The following is a 13,786-nucleotide window of genomic DNA, read 5'->3' on the forward strand; positions in this document are numbered from 1 at the left end:
TTAAAAACGTAATTTCTTCACTTTCAATTTTTTTTCAATACTATGACAATTATCAGCCATGAGGTTATACACACACAAGACCAGATAAGCGTTTTTCATCATTTCCACAGGACTCTTTGGAAAATCCATTAAAAACAGTTAAAAGTGACTGGAAATGATCACTTGGTATACATTTAATTTACAGATGCCAGGTTGTGTATTTCACATGCACTCAGGTCAGTAGGGAAGTGCGTCATTACTATTTTGGACTGTTAATTCTTATTTCTGAATTGTTTAACTTTTTTCCACATTGAACTATCTTTAGGCAGTTTATACTGTAGCTTAGAATTTTTTTGATTGATGTATTTAATCATCTTTTGGGTTCTTTGGGTCCATATCCCACCTCATGCCCCTACATCATCAACTATTTACCAACAACTCCATGCCAACAACCAATTACCTGACCTGGCCACACATTAGAGAAGGTACAGCGTCATTGACGGTATTTTTAATTTACCATTACGTGTATTATCTGAACACAGCATTTACCGTCTGACATGCGGACAACGCTGACTACTTCCAAACAGTAAACAAATCCTAGTTAGACATTTACGTGAAACTTAACTTCACAGTCTTCCAGTTGACTCACATACATACATACACATACACATACATAAAATCATAACCACACACACACACACACACACACACACACACACACACACACACACACACACACACACACACACACACACATATATATATATATATATATATATATATATATATATATATATATATATATATATATATATATATATATATATATATATATATAGTATACAGATGTCCTTGTGGGAAATTACAGTGCTCGATGCTAAAAGGAGAGCGTTACAAATAATAACAGAAATTACTTCAAGTACAAAGCAAAGATATCTCTTACTTAAGTTTCATGCATCCTACAATCTTGAGACAGATATTACTTCGTATAATTGAAGTAATTTGTGATATATATATACATACATACATACATACATATATATATATATATATATATATATATATATATATATATATATATATTATATATATATATATATATATATATATATCGAAGTATACAGATGTCCTCGTGGGAAATTACAGTGCTCAATGCAAAAGCAGAGCGTTATAAATAAACAGATTACTTCAAGTACAAAGTAATGAAATATATTACTTAAGTTTCATGCATCTTGCAATCCTCAGATAGAGGATCCTCTATCTGAGGATTGCAAGATGCATGAAACTTAAGTAATAGATTTCATTACTTTGTACTTGAAGTAATCTGTTTATATATATATGTATATATATATATATATATATATATATATATATATATATATATATATATATATATATATATATATATATATATATATATATATATATATATATATATATATATATTTTTTTTTTTAAGATGAACTGAAATAAATTTGGAAGGTGAGATATATGAAAGTGTACGTTGTCATTATTCGTGCAGTGCTTGAACGAAACCTAAGCTTGTATGTGTGAAATCGTAAGCAGTTCGGATCCTTCAACATTGAGGGCGTGCTTTCCAAGCAGTTCTAACGAGAAGACTGGGATAAGTGAATGGCATAAGTTGGAGGTACATTGTCTTTGTTTTTTGAAGGAGCCAGAAACTGTAGCTTTGGATGATTAGTTTTCACAATTTTTTGTTTTTAATGCAGTTCTTGTTTTAGTCCCTCCTCAAGTCACGTTTAAACGCCTTAAACTTGACAACTTAGCGCCTTTACGTGAAAAATGCAATTATTGTTTACGTTTAAATTCTAATCCGGACCAGTTGTCAACAATAACAATGCAGGCAACACAGGCACAAGCTGAATACTGTGTATCCCAATATTCTTTTGCGAGTAGAGCAAGAAATTGTTATTTACATCCATCATCATAAAAAAGTAGTAAAATATCATCAAAAGTTGAATAATAAACAGTTGAACCGGTAACGAAGCATTAAGACAGAAAGCTTCCGATGGCTAGCAGAGGTAGGGATGTTCCAATTAGACTCTTAAACTATGGAGAGTCCCGCTTGCCAATAGTGTTTTATTGAAGTGGCTAGAATCAGACCCGGAGATTGCTTCTCTCCAGTCTTTTAATATATGTGCTACTCTGTTTGTATACGGTGGTTTTCTTCTTCACCAGTGATAACGTAGACCTACCTGTATTTTTGTAGCCATAGCTACTGTCGAGGTAAAGGTAAGGAAACGGGGATTCAGGACGAGGATCGGGGATGATGTATCATTTTGTTGAGGGCCCAATTTCCACAGCAACAGCAAAAATAAAAGACCTGCCCTTTAAAAAAAAGATTGTGAAACTCACTGACTATGAAGAATACGATTGGAACTAATTTGGCATAATAGGATTTTCATATTTTTCAAGTTTCTTAAAATTGTTAGGTACCCTTAATAGCTGAATGTTTCAGTATCACAAATTACTCATAAAGACAAGTGTGTATAACTTAAGAGGAAAGTAGATGAGGTTACATTTGCAGATGATATCAACATTACTTCACCATCCAATTATCCCAAATTAGTTCCAATTGTGTTGAAGCGAAAAAAGTCGAATTTTGTATCCATGGTCCGATGGAATTATCCCGTAAAAATATCATCCGCATATTTGTGATCTATCGGCATGTGTAAGATAAGAGGTATGCTACGACTAGAAATCATAAAATGATGTTACATTGTTAATAAGTTTGACCGATCATACCAGGAAATCGTGTGATTTCAAGTTCTTCTCATGAAATATACTCAAATTGTCGTTTATTTCGATAGCTGTCTCGTGAGTGCTTATGTGTTAATCCTGTAAATAATGGTATATTTAAGCAATAAAGCACACCTAGCGACGGTATACCACGAGATTTTGACCAGTTCACGACATATATGCACGAGCGATAGCGAGTGCATATATGGAGTGAACTGGTCAAAATCGAGGGGTATAGCGTCGCTGGGCGTGATTTATTGCTATTATATCATAACAGTATATTGAAATTCTGGTGTTGAACGTCAAAAACGGATTTTTGCTCATTAGCGATATAGCACGGTTGGCACACGCGTGAGTTCTCGACGAGAGCAAAAAGCTATTTCGACGTTCCATGCCAGAATTTTAATATGCTGTTATGATAAAAGCAATAAATCACACCCAGCGACGGTTTACCACTCGATTTTGACTTCACATATGCACTCGCTATCGTTCGTGCATATATGTCGTGAACTGGTCAAAATCTCGTGGTATACTGTCAATGGGTGTGCTTTATTGCTTAAGTATAGCCCTTTCTTTCTTGTGCGAATACAATAGTATCATTTATGATCGTAAAGTTTTCTTGCAGTGTTCACCACAGCTTGGAAAACACAGTTGCTACCACTCAATGCAAGCAAACTGTCACTGATGCAACCAGTATGCATCAGTGACGGTAGGTTGCGAATGCCTGTGGCAATGTGCAGCGTCTTTAGGGCGCATTTTAATAACTCACTACTGAATGGGCCATCTCATATGCACCTCGCATCTTGCATTGTATACAACCACGTGTGTGGTATACAATGCAAGATGCGAGGTGCATAAAAATTGAATGTTGATAAAGAATCGTTAGCATAATATATTAATACCAAAACTATGATCTGCATAAATGAATACTAACCCACCTTGCATTTAGCACTATTCCTCCTTGAAAACATCCAATCAGCTACACAATCGCCTTAGTTCCAATGCCCTAAGTTGATGTGCATATTACAATCGTTCAATCAGCTGTCATCTTCTGAGCAGCTGCAAACACCCCACCACCAAGATGCATGACGGTACATGGATGAGAATACACTGTTACGTCACGTATGTTAACTCTGGTCAAGTTTCCACATGTTAATCCGTTTTAGACAGCAGCTGTCATTAACATTCACAATAAAGTGTGGTTACAAACCGCCTGTCTTTTATAGTAGTCTTCCATACCGATCAATTACAGCTTCTTATTGTTGCACATTTTAAAAATTATGTCTATTCGGGCCAAACATGCGCAGTTCACATACCGAGCAAGATTGAGTGGGCTTACGACCAACGCAGCTAAATTTCAGCTTTCAATTTCCATATGAGAGAGATACATCGCAATGAAAATCACATCGAGACTTGTTGATGCATCGCACACACTCTCACAATGTCCTGAACCATACTATTTACTCGTTTTTGTATCAGTGTATACAGAGTATAGGAATGCTTACCTCCCCATCAGGATGGAAGCAACACATGCATCCCCGCTACTGTCTGTGATTCAACATACTGGTGTGTTTGTGTCAGTTTACTTCTTCTCTACTCCAATATTTTAGGTAATTATTTTCGTTGAAAATTTATTCCGCAAAATATGTTGGAAAATTTGCTCACTTGTGGCTAATATATGATCCAATATCCGCCTCGTGGATGTATTTTTAATTATATCACACCAGTGTATACATATAGATAGCGCACACCAGTATATTGATGATGCAAGTAAAGTTGGTCAATTCTCCATCTGTTTGTGTTGGTCAATGGTCTTGATGTAGGTTTATTGTCATACAGCAGAGTGATTGAATTTGTTTTTAGGTTACCGATGTCTCCGACGACATTTTATACGAGCTATGAAACGTCACAGCGATCTTACATCTGGATTTATATTTGATAATCTTTCGATCGAATTTGTCACATTTGAAGGCCAGTTCGTCTGCCATCTAAGCTGCGAAGTGTATCAGTTTCGGTCAGGGTTACTTAATATAAAGCATGCTTAGGTACATGTTGTTTTCCTCAAGAATCGCCCTGCCCCGCTCGGTTTGTGTCGATCTTTATGGTAGTTGCCCGACAATCCTACCGGTATCTGTTTTGGCGATTTTGGAGGGATATAAATGGTGCATCACTTTGCTGCTTCACTTTGTGTATAAGCAAAGAGGGGCAGTTCACATGTCCATCCTCAGGGGTTGGGGCGGGGGTAAGGGTCTGGCCGGCTAAAGCGTTTCAAATTTGAAATGTTTCAGAAGCACTTAGGATCGTCAAACTTCAAGTATTGGACCTGGGCCGTTTCAGATGCTTTTTATGGCCTGTGTTTGAACGGCTCCCTTGGTTTTAAATTAGCACTGATGTTGAATTTTTTTCTCCTTCACTGTGTCATGTATTTGTCTTTTGGCAATCTAATGCGAAGTTTTATTACTATGTTGCGTGATACGAACCAGCGAGGGTATACCAATGGGCTCTGTTACACCTTGCTGGTGTGTTTGTTGTTGACTTTGTTAATCCGATCATAATCTTATGACAGTGTCCACCGATTAACTTACACTTGCTTGCTTTCTATGGCACATGAGATGATCAAACGAATGATAAAACCAAAGGGTATCGCGAGCAATATTCGCCTAGAAGTTGTGAACATGATCAATAAATGTCATGTATTCAGTAAATTATTTTTCATTATACATTATACTTACCCGTGTCTAGTGTGTGCCTATTACTTTACTCAAGCTATGTCTGTAAAGTATTTCAAAGAAAACAGTCCGTGTCTGTTAATTGCCCTCCCTATTCCCCTTCATTAATTTGTTCTGCCGATCACCGACGTGAGAGCTTGTCTTCTACCTTATGAGCTGCTAACGAGTTATTTGGTCAGGGCGATAAGCCCCTACATTGGTGATCGGCAGAACAAATTAATAAAGGGGATTAGGGTGGGCAATTAACAAATATGGACTGTTTTCTTTGAAATACTATACAGAGATAGGTATGGTAAAGCACGGGACCGTGGGTAAAGTAACGGGCACACACTAGACAGGGGTAAGGCTTGTATAATGAAAAAATGTTTACTTGAATACATTACATTTATTGATCATATTCATAACTTCTAGACGAATCTTGCTCGGGATACCCTGTGATAAAACAGCGTAAGATCATCAGAGGACAACCGAGCATGTGGCACTGTGTGTGAAGGAGAACAACTTCAACAAGAAATAGGATATTCAGAAAACCAGATCTATAAGACCAAGGCACTCTACATTGGTAGTACAGGGCTCGAAATTAGCGGTAGTCCCGCGTCCACAGACTACCAACTTTTCCCTTGGGCTACCAAAATCCATGAAATGGTAGCGCACACGGACTACCAAAGACCGGAACATAAAATTCAGTCAGTACTTGGCGTGCCATGTCGGGTCCGTCACTTTGGAATGAGCTAAATTGCAGTCAAATCCAGTTGGACACAATGACATGAATAAGGCCAGACTATGACTTTTGTTTTGCAAATTACAAAGACAACCATGCAGTGAAACTTTGCAACCAAGTTTCAACATAGACAGTAGAGGTTTCAATATCTAAACTGATGTACTTAAATGACAGGCACAGGAAATGACGGCCAATGAAAACACGTTTTCATTGCATTTTGATAATAATGTATCAATCACAGACAATATGCGTCCTCCCTACAGAAAGTCCATGGTCTACTTTTAAGCCCTGCTACAGTATGTCTAGTCGTGCTGAGCAGGTCGCGGTCGTTGTCATGACAACTGTCAAAATTTGCGTAAAACTCTGAGTGAAACGAGTTGTCAATAGGTCACCAAACTTTTGAGTATCACTGTTGTCCATTAGGCAAAAAAAAAAAAAAAAAAAAAAAAAGATCGTTTCCGGTCACCGCGTGCGTCATTTCAGAACATGGCTATTTTGAGGTTGCATATTCATCAGTACTCATCAGTACAGCTATCCTTGATATCCTTTGATATCCCTTGATATCCCTTGATATCCCTGTTTGCAAGTTCAAAAATGCTGAAAAAACGCAAGTATTATGCAGCCAGTGATAAAAGATTTAATTTGTTGCATCAATAGTGCCAACCCAGCATAATTAAGAATAAAAAGAGAGAAAAAAAGAAAACCACGAAGCCGCATCACTTTTGCTGAATGCTTAGGACCAGAAACATGGGGGGAGGGGGCTTTGTGCGTGTTTCCTTTGGGTATTACTAGTAGGTGTGCAAGTATTTACATCAAATGACAAGAAAATTCATTTCATGGAAAAGGTGCTTTTTCTTGTCTGGTTAATGAAAAACAATAACCCTAAACTAAAATATGCATGGGCTGCCAACCGTTGTCACTGGGCTACCAACTTCAGAAAATGGTAGCCCAATGGGACTACCAGGGAAAAAAGTTAATTTCGAGCCCTGTAGTATATGTGACAGTCACCAGTAGAAATCGAATATTATGTCACTTGTTCCAAACGGAGATAGAGCGCGCTGAACATTCGTATGCGTACGTACGCGTGTACTGTAAGTGAGCACATGTCTAGCAAGTGAGCACATGTCTGGGATGGTAGATGATCAAATACGCAAGTAGTCCTTCTTTCCGTTGTTGAGATAATTTCAAAAATGTCAAAAAATGTAGCACTAGTATGTTTTGAACGTTAATAAAAAATGGAAAGTAAAGGAGAAGTTCCGCATTGCACGTAGTTGAAACAAGCAGAGGTCGTAGTTCAGGTCATGTCATTATGTGCCCCGGAAGTTTTACAACATGTCAACCTTCAGTCACGGACCTCGAGTCATCGGATATGTACGGAATGGCATGGCCTTTTGGCATGGACTGAATAGGTACGTATATTTAATCAGTTAATAGTTATTTGCAACAGCCAACAATAAACTGAAAACAAGACCGGGTGAAATTCAGGTAGCCTTTGCTGAAACACGTTCTCGATTATCGAGTCGATATGTTCGATTCACGTAATTGATTTTGTAAAAGCTGAGCCACTTTCCAAGATCACTTGCCGTCAAACACATGTAATCATGTCTCTTACGGAACACAAATTTAATGAACACAAATTTAATATATTGTTGACTTCAAGGAAGAAAATGAGCGAGATTTGGCTGAGTTTTCGCATCATGGTCATACAGCTATCGAACCCACACGTCAAAGGAAGGTGACAGCAGTATTGAACAGTCCGACACACATTCGCTCGGCTCGGATTTTTTGTGTACATCATACATGTAATATGTGAAGACGTCCCAAATCATGTTTAAAACTGGTTGAAGGCTGCTATCGTTATGAATTATTTTTTCAGTATGTCGAGTACCTAGCTATGAAATTCATAACTTTGAAAATAGACCGATTTCACTTCATTTTGACGCCATGCCGACTCGGTGCGTGGCGCGCCCATTGACTACTCGCTTGGATGATTGACATTCGATGCGTGTCGACCCAATTTATTTTCGATAATTTGTATCACTATGTGTTTTCGTTTAGCTTTGTTTTCTTTCAGGTTAGATAATGGTTGCCACGGGATGATCCAGTCCGAGAGTATATAGACCAGTGGGCCTCTATTTGCAGTTTGTGTTGTCAAGATGATGTTGACGTGATTTAACAGACCCATCACTGCAGTCTATAACGTGAGTGTACTTGTCTGTGTTTGTACAGCTGATAATATTATTGGGGGCTAGAGTTTTGTTTCAACTAGTAGTACTTCTCATTATTCAGACTTAAAAAAAATCTGTTTGTATTGGCTACTGCCTTGGCATTCAGTTCATAAAGACAGCCTGGGTTTATTTGTATGTTGTTTGCAGTTAATTCATAAAAGTGACTTGATCAGAAAGTGAACTAAAATAATAGAAAGATTTTGAAACACTAAAAATGTAAAATCAATTATGTCACTGTTTGTTTTGATAACTGGCATGCAGATAAGTTCTGTTGTGGTAGAGCATGTGTTCAGATTTTCTATGGATGATGAAAATATTTTATTAGATTTTGGTCATGTTCCTTTTTTTACTGTCAGAAAACCTTGTTCAAAATTTCTACTTTATGAATTGATTGACTGCATTCTAGAACATTTATGCCCAGCTTGGACTTACAACAGTAATTTGATAGCTAGCTGAATTACTGTACAATTACCTCATCACTTTAGTTCAATCTTGACAGTTGTAGCATGCTAGCAGGCTACACCTACCTATTTTGCATAGAAAAATTCTCATCAAGATTTGATTGCAAAACCTTTGACTGTTCTTAAATCCTAAAAACTTATTGTTATTTACTAATCAATTTTCTTTTCATTCTTTCAGGTTTAAGTGCCATGTGTATAAATTGAAATTGATTATTCTGATGCCAACATAGTTTTCCATGGCTGCCTGAAATCCTTGCTGTCCACATTTAAAGTAAGTGTCGTTGTTGTATATAAATGTCATGTCACAAAGGTCTATACCAGAATTCGTACACCTGCATAAACCTATGGGAATAAGTGCCCTCACATCTGCAGTTTCTTCCACATCACACCTGGCATGTTGCTCATATTTGGATGTACAAGTACTGTTTTTAGCTCATATTTGGTTTTATATATAAATACCAAAAAGAGCTTAGATGATGAGTCGGTGGCATCTGTATGTCTGTATATTTGTGGGTATGTATGTGCGGATGTATTTCCGTCACACACAAAGGCTCCCATACCGCCAAAGCTACCGTCTCAGTATTTGGTGTACAGGTAGATGTAGGGGTTGAGATGTGAATTTGTTCAAATGAACACGTCAATGTCAAAAATGTGCAAATGAGGTAAGAAAAAGGGAAATCCTGCAAATATGCAGGAGTGGTGGCAGTGAACTGAATTAGCCCTCACATCTGAATAAGAGGATTTTGACCTTTAACCTATTTGTATGCAGGGTACCTATTATGTTTGGGAGTGGTAGCAGTAGCTGAAACAGCTAATTGGTCATTGCCTGTCATCGTTTATGAACTGTGACATATTAACAGATCTGCTGAAACCATGGATGTCTATTTTTGTACATCCATGGTTAATAGACATCCATGGTTGAAAGATTCTCTGCTATGCATGTTGCTAAAGTTGACCTTCAGTACCTAAAGTTTCAGACCTTTTTTACTTTTGTCATTCTTAATTTTCTGGTTTAAATATTTCTTGTTGTTTTTCTGGTTGTACTGTGCAGAAATTGTCATAACATCAACGTATAATTTTCCGCACTGAACAGATAGAAATAACACTTATTGTTGATCTTTAGTATGTACCAATTCGGATCAAATTTGAGTGACACCGTATAATTTCGGTATTGTTAATTTATTTAACAATGCTGAATCACATGCAGCCAAATCTATTTCAAAACACAGCGGGCACAGTCCTTGGATCACAGAAATTAATCAGAAAAGTTTATTGTGGTGATAACATTAATTAATCATCCAAATATGAAAGTGCAAGGATTAATGAGGAATTAAAAGCATATTACAATGTACCTGTATCTTCTTGAATTTTTAATATGATTTCAAATCAAACGTCACTCAAGCCAAAGTTCTTTCCAGTTTGGCCACAGAAAGTTTTCAAATATTGGTAAAGAACATACAATTTAGGTTTTTAACAATAAAATAATTTTTGGCTTGCAAGCCAAATATGACCGCCATCAGTGAGAACACATAATTATGCTCTTGAATTTGATAGACCAAGTCAATTGCTAAGGAATGATTAAGTAACATTTTAGATATAATATGACTTACTGACATTAATGCAAAACATATCGTCAAAAAATGGACGATGTATTTTGGCAAGAAAAGTACAAATTACAGAAAATTTCAAACAAAATGTAGTTGTATTTCTATCAGTTTGAAATGAGATTTGATGCAGAGCACACATTTTAGGTTAGTTTTGACACAGCGGACCATTTTCAGCCAATACTGTATTTCTAATATGAGCCACACTGAAACGGTAATGCTGCTATAAGAAAAGACCTTTGTACTTGCTATCTGCCATTATGCTGTGTACTTCTTCCATTTATGTCTATAGTAGTTTCAGTGACAATTGTCCCTTTTTAGGGTCTATGGATAGACCAAGTCTGTTGTCAATGAATGATAAAGTAGCATTTTAGATATACATGTGATAGGACAGGGAATGCAAAACATATCTTCAGTGGAGACAAATACTGAAAAATTTTGAACCTAAGTGCATGACAAGATACAGCTGGATATCGCTTACTCACTTATTAATAAGGTGTAATTAAGTTGTAATATTTTATTCCCAAATTTACCTTTTAGTCATAAACGTTGTATACATTTTAATCCCTAGGGATATTGACACAATTTTTTTTACTCAAACTATCCCAAACTTTTTGGGGCAATTTTTTACCTGTCACCTTAAACAACCTATAGTATATATGGACCATGAATGTGTTTTGAGACAGTATTGAAGATTGTGATCATAATGTAGTTGAATTTCCTGTCAGATGGTAATAAAATATGATGTAGAAAATATATTTCAAGTTATTTTTGACATAGCAGACCATTTTCAGCAAATATTTCCAATACGAGCCACACTGAAAAGGTTATGCTGCCAAAAGAACAGCCCTTTGCACTTGATATCTGGTGTTATACTGTGTATCTCCTGCACATATCTGTAGTGTTTAGTATTATCATAATTGTGAGTTAACATATCGGACCCGGAATGGCCTGCCATACCCCTTGGGCTCCAAAATACATATCAGGGCCATACATATTATTTGTGCTGTGTGTGTTAATCCAATTCATCTTTGGATCATGGTTCCAAACACAATGACAGGTGCAAGCACAGAACCTTTTACTTGACGTTTACACTTCAGCAGTGTAATTTCATTCAGGAGATTTGTGTGGTATTGAATGATGCCAGACATTTGGTAAACAGATTTATACACCTGGACAATACTTATATCTCATAGAGTCAAATTGGACACAATTCCAGATAAGCATTTCTGTAACAGGGTATCATCTAGTGATTGAAGCTTTCACTGTACATAATGTTTATTTGAAGAGATGTCAACTAACTGAACCAACACTAGCTAATGAACTGATCAACTTAGGCAGCTAATCATTGCATACTTTATTTGTCAGTTTGATATTTCCAATACAGCTGAAAAAAAATGATTTTATTTTGTTCTTATATTTCAGTATGTCACAAGAAGAATCCCAGTGCTCCAGCTACAAGAGTTCACAAGATTCAGACCATGTCTGTGTTCACTCCATAGATTGCAGAAAAATAGTTTCCATGGAAATGTAAATTATTATAGAGTTTCATTGAAAAGTTTATCCACTAGCATGGGATGTATACAGTGACTGTCTTCACATGTGGACTTGTGATAATATGAAGGCATTGGGCTTTTTGACATGAACCCATATCTGTATTCGCTCTATGGATACTGTTGCAGTAAAATAGTTTCCATGGAAATGTAAAATTGTTTCCATGGAAATGTAAAATTATAAGAGATAAGTTGTAAGTTTGTCCACTGATATGGGATGTATACAGTGACTGTCTTTTTCACATGTGGACTTGTGATAATGATATGAAAGCATTGGACATTTTGACCTGAACCCATGTCTGTATTCGCTTCACGGATGATGTTGCAGAAAATTGGTTTCCATGGAAATGTAAAATTGTCATGAAGCTCAGTTGAAAAATTTGTCCACTAGTCTCTAGTATAATAATAAAGCATTGTATGTTTTTAACCTGAACCCATGAGTGTGGTACATAATTATTTAATTTTCAAGGCTGTTTTTGCTGCAATGCCATATGTACTGTTGCGGAAAATTAGTTTCCATTTTGAAATCTCAAAGAAGTCTCTTAAGAATATAAGACCGGTAAAATTGAAAGTGTTGTCATTTCTCTAAATTGTTGAGTTTCAGATTCTTCTTTGAAAATATTATCAAAATGCGTAATAATACATGAGGTCATTGCGCTCGTTTGTTTAGATACAAGACCATGAATTTCAACATTTATGAGAAAAAATGCTGAGTGATCATTTTTTCACCCATGCTTTTTCTATGGACAAAATCATTCAATGCTGTTTATCTCAAGCTTAAGTGCGATGACCATGCAATTTTATTTTATCACTATTATTTATTTCTTGTGACTGACCTTTTCTGCAAATTTTCATGAAAATGACAATAGTGCAAGTTTATTAAACCAGCAATTCTAAATGTAATCCTGTGAGAAGGGGTACATTCCACACATGCTCAATGCTCGTACATCAATTCTTTTCTTATTCCCATTTGAAAATGGTTACCATGGAAACCAATTCTAAATAGAAATCCATCAATCTTAATTTTTTGTGTCAGTACAAGTAAAACATTCTTTGTGTTATAGTAACTCTATAACTGTAAATGCAACTGCCATTGCCAATCAATTTACATGTCTCTCAGTGCAGAATGTGTGGCTGAAGATGTACCGGTACTGTACAGTGTAGTGATGTGAATGTAAATGCTTCTGTATGGCTTTTTCAATGGCAAATTTTATGTGGAAGTTAATGGAATAAAACTCTGAAACTTTGCACAAACAATATTTGGTTAGTGTTCTTTCCATTTATGTTAAAAACTCTATTTTGATAAAAGTGACATAACATTTGATTTCTACTGGTGACTGTCACAATTATATCTTTATTGGCAGTATCATACTCCAAAGTATTAAAATAAAACAACAGCAACAAGAAACCTGTGCTGAGACCAAGACACCCCTTTCCCCGATCACCCCTGGGGACGTACATGTATAATGCCCCTATGGGTGCGAACAGCTTATTTATCACAGTTAGATGTATATTGTTGTCACTTCTGGGCATGCGCGTCTTTCTTGGCTATGAGAAATTATGATCCCGACAGTTTCAAACAGTCGACATATCGACAAACTCAAGTTACAGCGTGTCATGCATAAACAATGTGTTGTTGCCTTATATCCACCCTGATGTTTCTTTGGTACAATTGGATGTACAGTCAATCACTGTGTCCTTGTTATATTGTCATCACATAGCCACTGAGTGAAAGGTGATGCATAATTAGT

The 13,786-nt window shown here is 36.4% G+C and overlaps 1 long non-coding RNA gene across 2 annotated transcripts; it reads left to right on the top strand.

Annotated features, from left to right (window-relative positions):
- The first annotated feature begins 7,297 nt into the window (after positions 1-7,297).
- LOC139137327 (uncharacterized) lies at positions 7,298-13,292 on the top strand. Of its 2 annotated transcripts, none has more exons than XR_011553368.1 (4): positions 7,298-7,598; positions 7,850-8,390; positions 9,057-9,149; positions 11,908-13,292. It is a non-coding gene; the product is annotated as an uncharacterized lncRNA (long non-coding RNA). The 2 variants fall into 2 exon arrangements; XR_011553367.1 differs by having other exon boundaries at positions 7,313-7,598; positions 8,248-8,390.
- The last annotated feature ends 494 nt before the right edge of the window (positions 13,293-13,786 follow it).

Source organism: Ptychodera flava, chromosome 7, assembly GCF_041260155.1.
Source record: "Ptychodera flava strain L36383 chromosome 7, AS_Pfla_20210202, whole genome shotgun sequence".
NCBI classification, from domain to species: domain Eukaryota; kingdom Metazoa; phylum Hemichordata; class Enteropneusta; family Ptychoderidae; genus Ptychodera; species Ptychodera flava.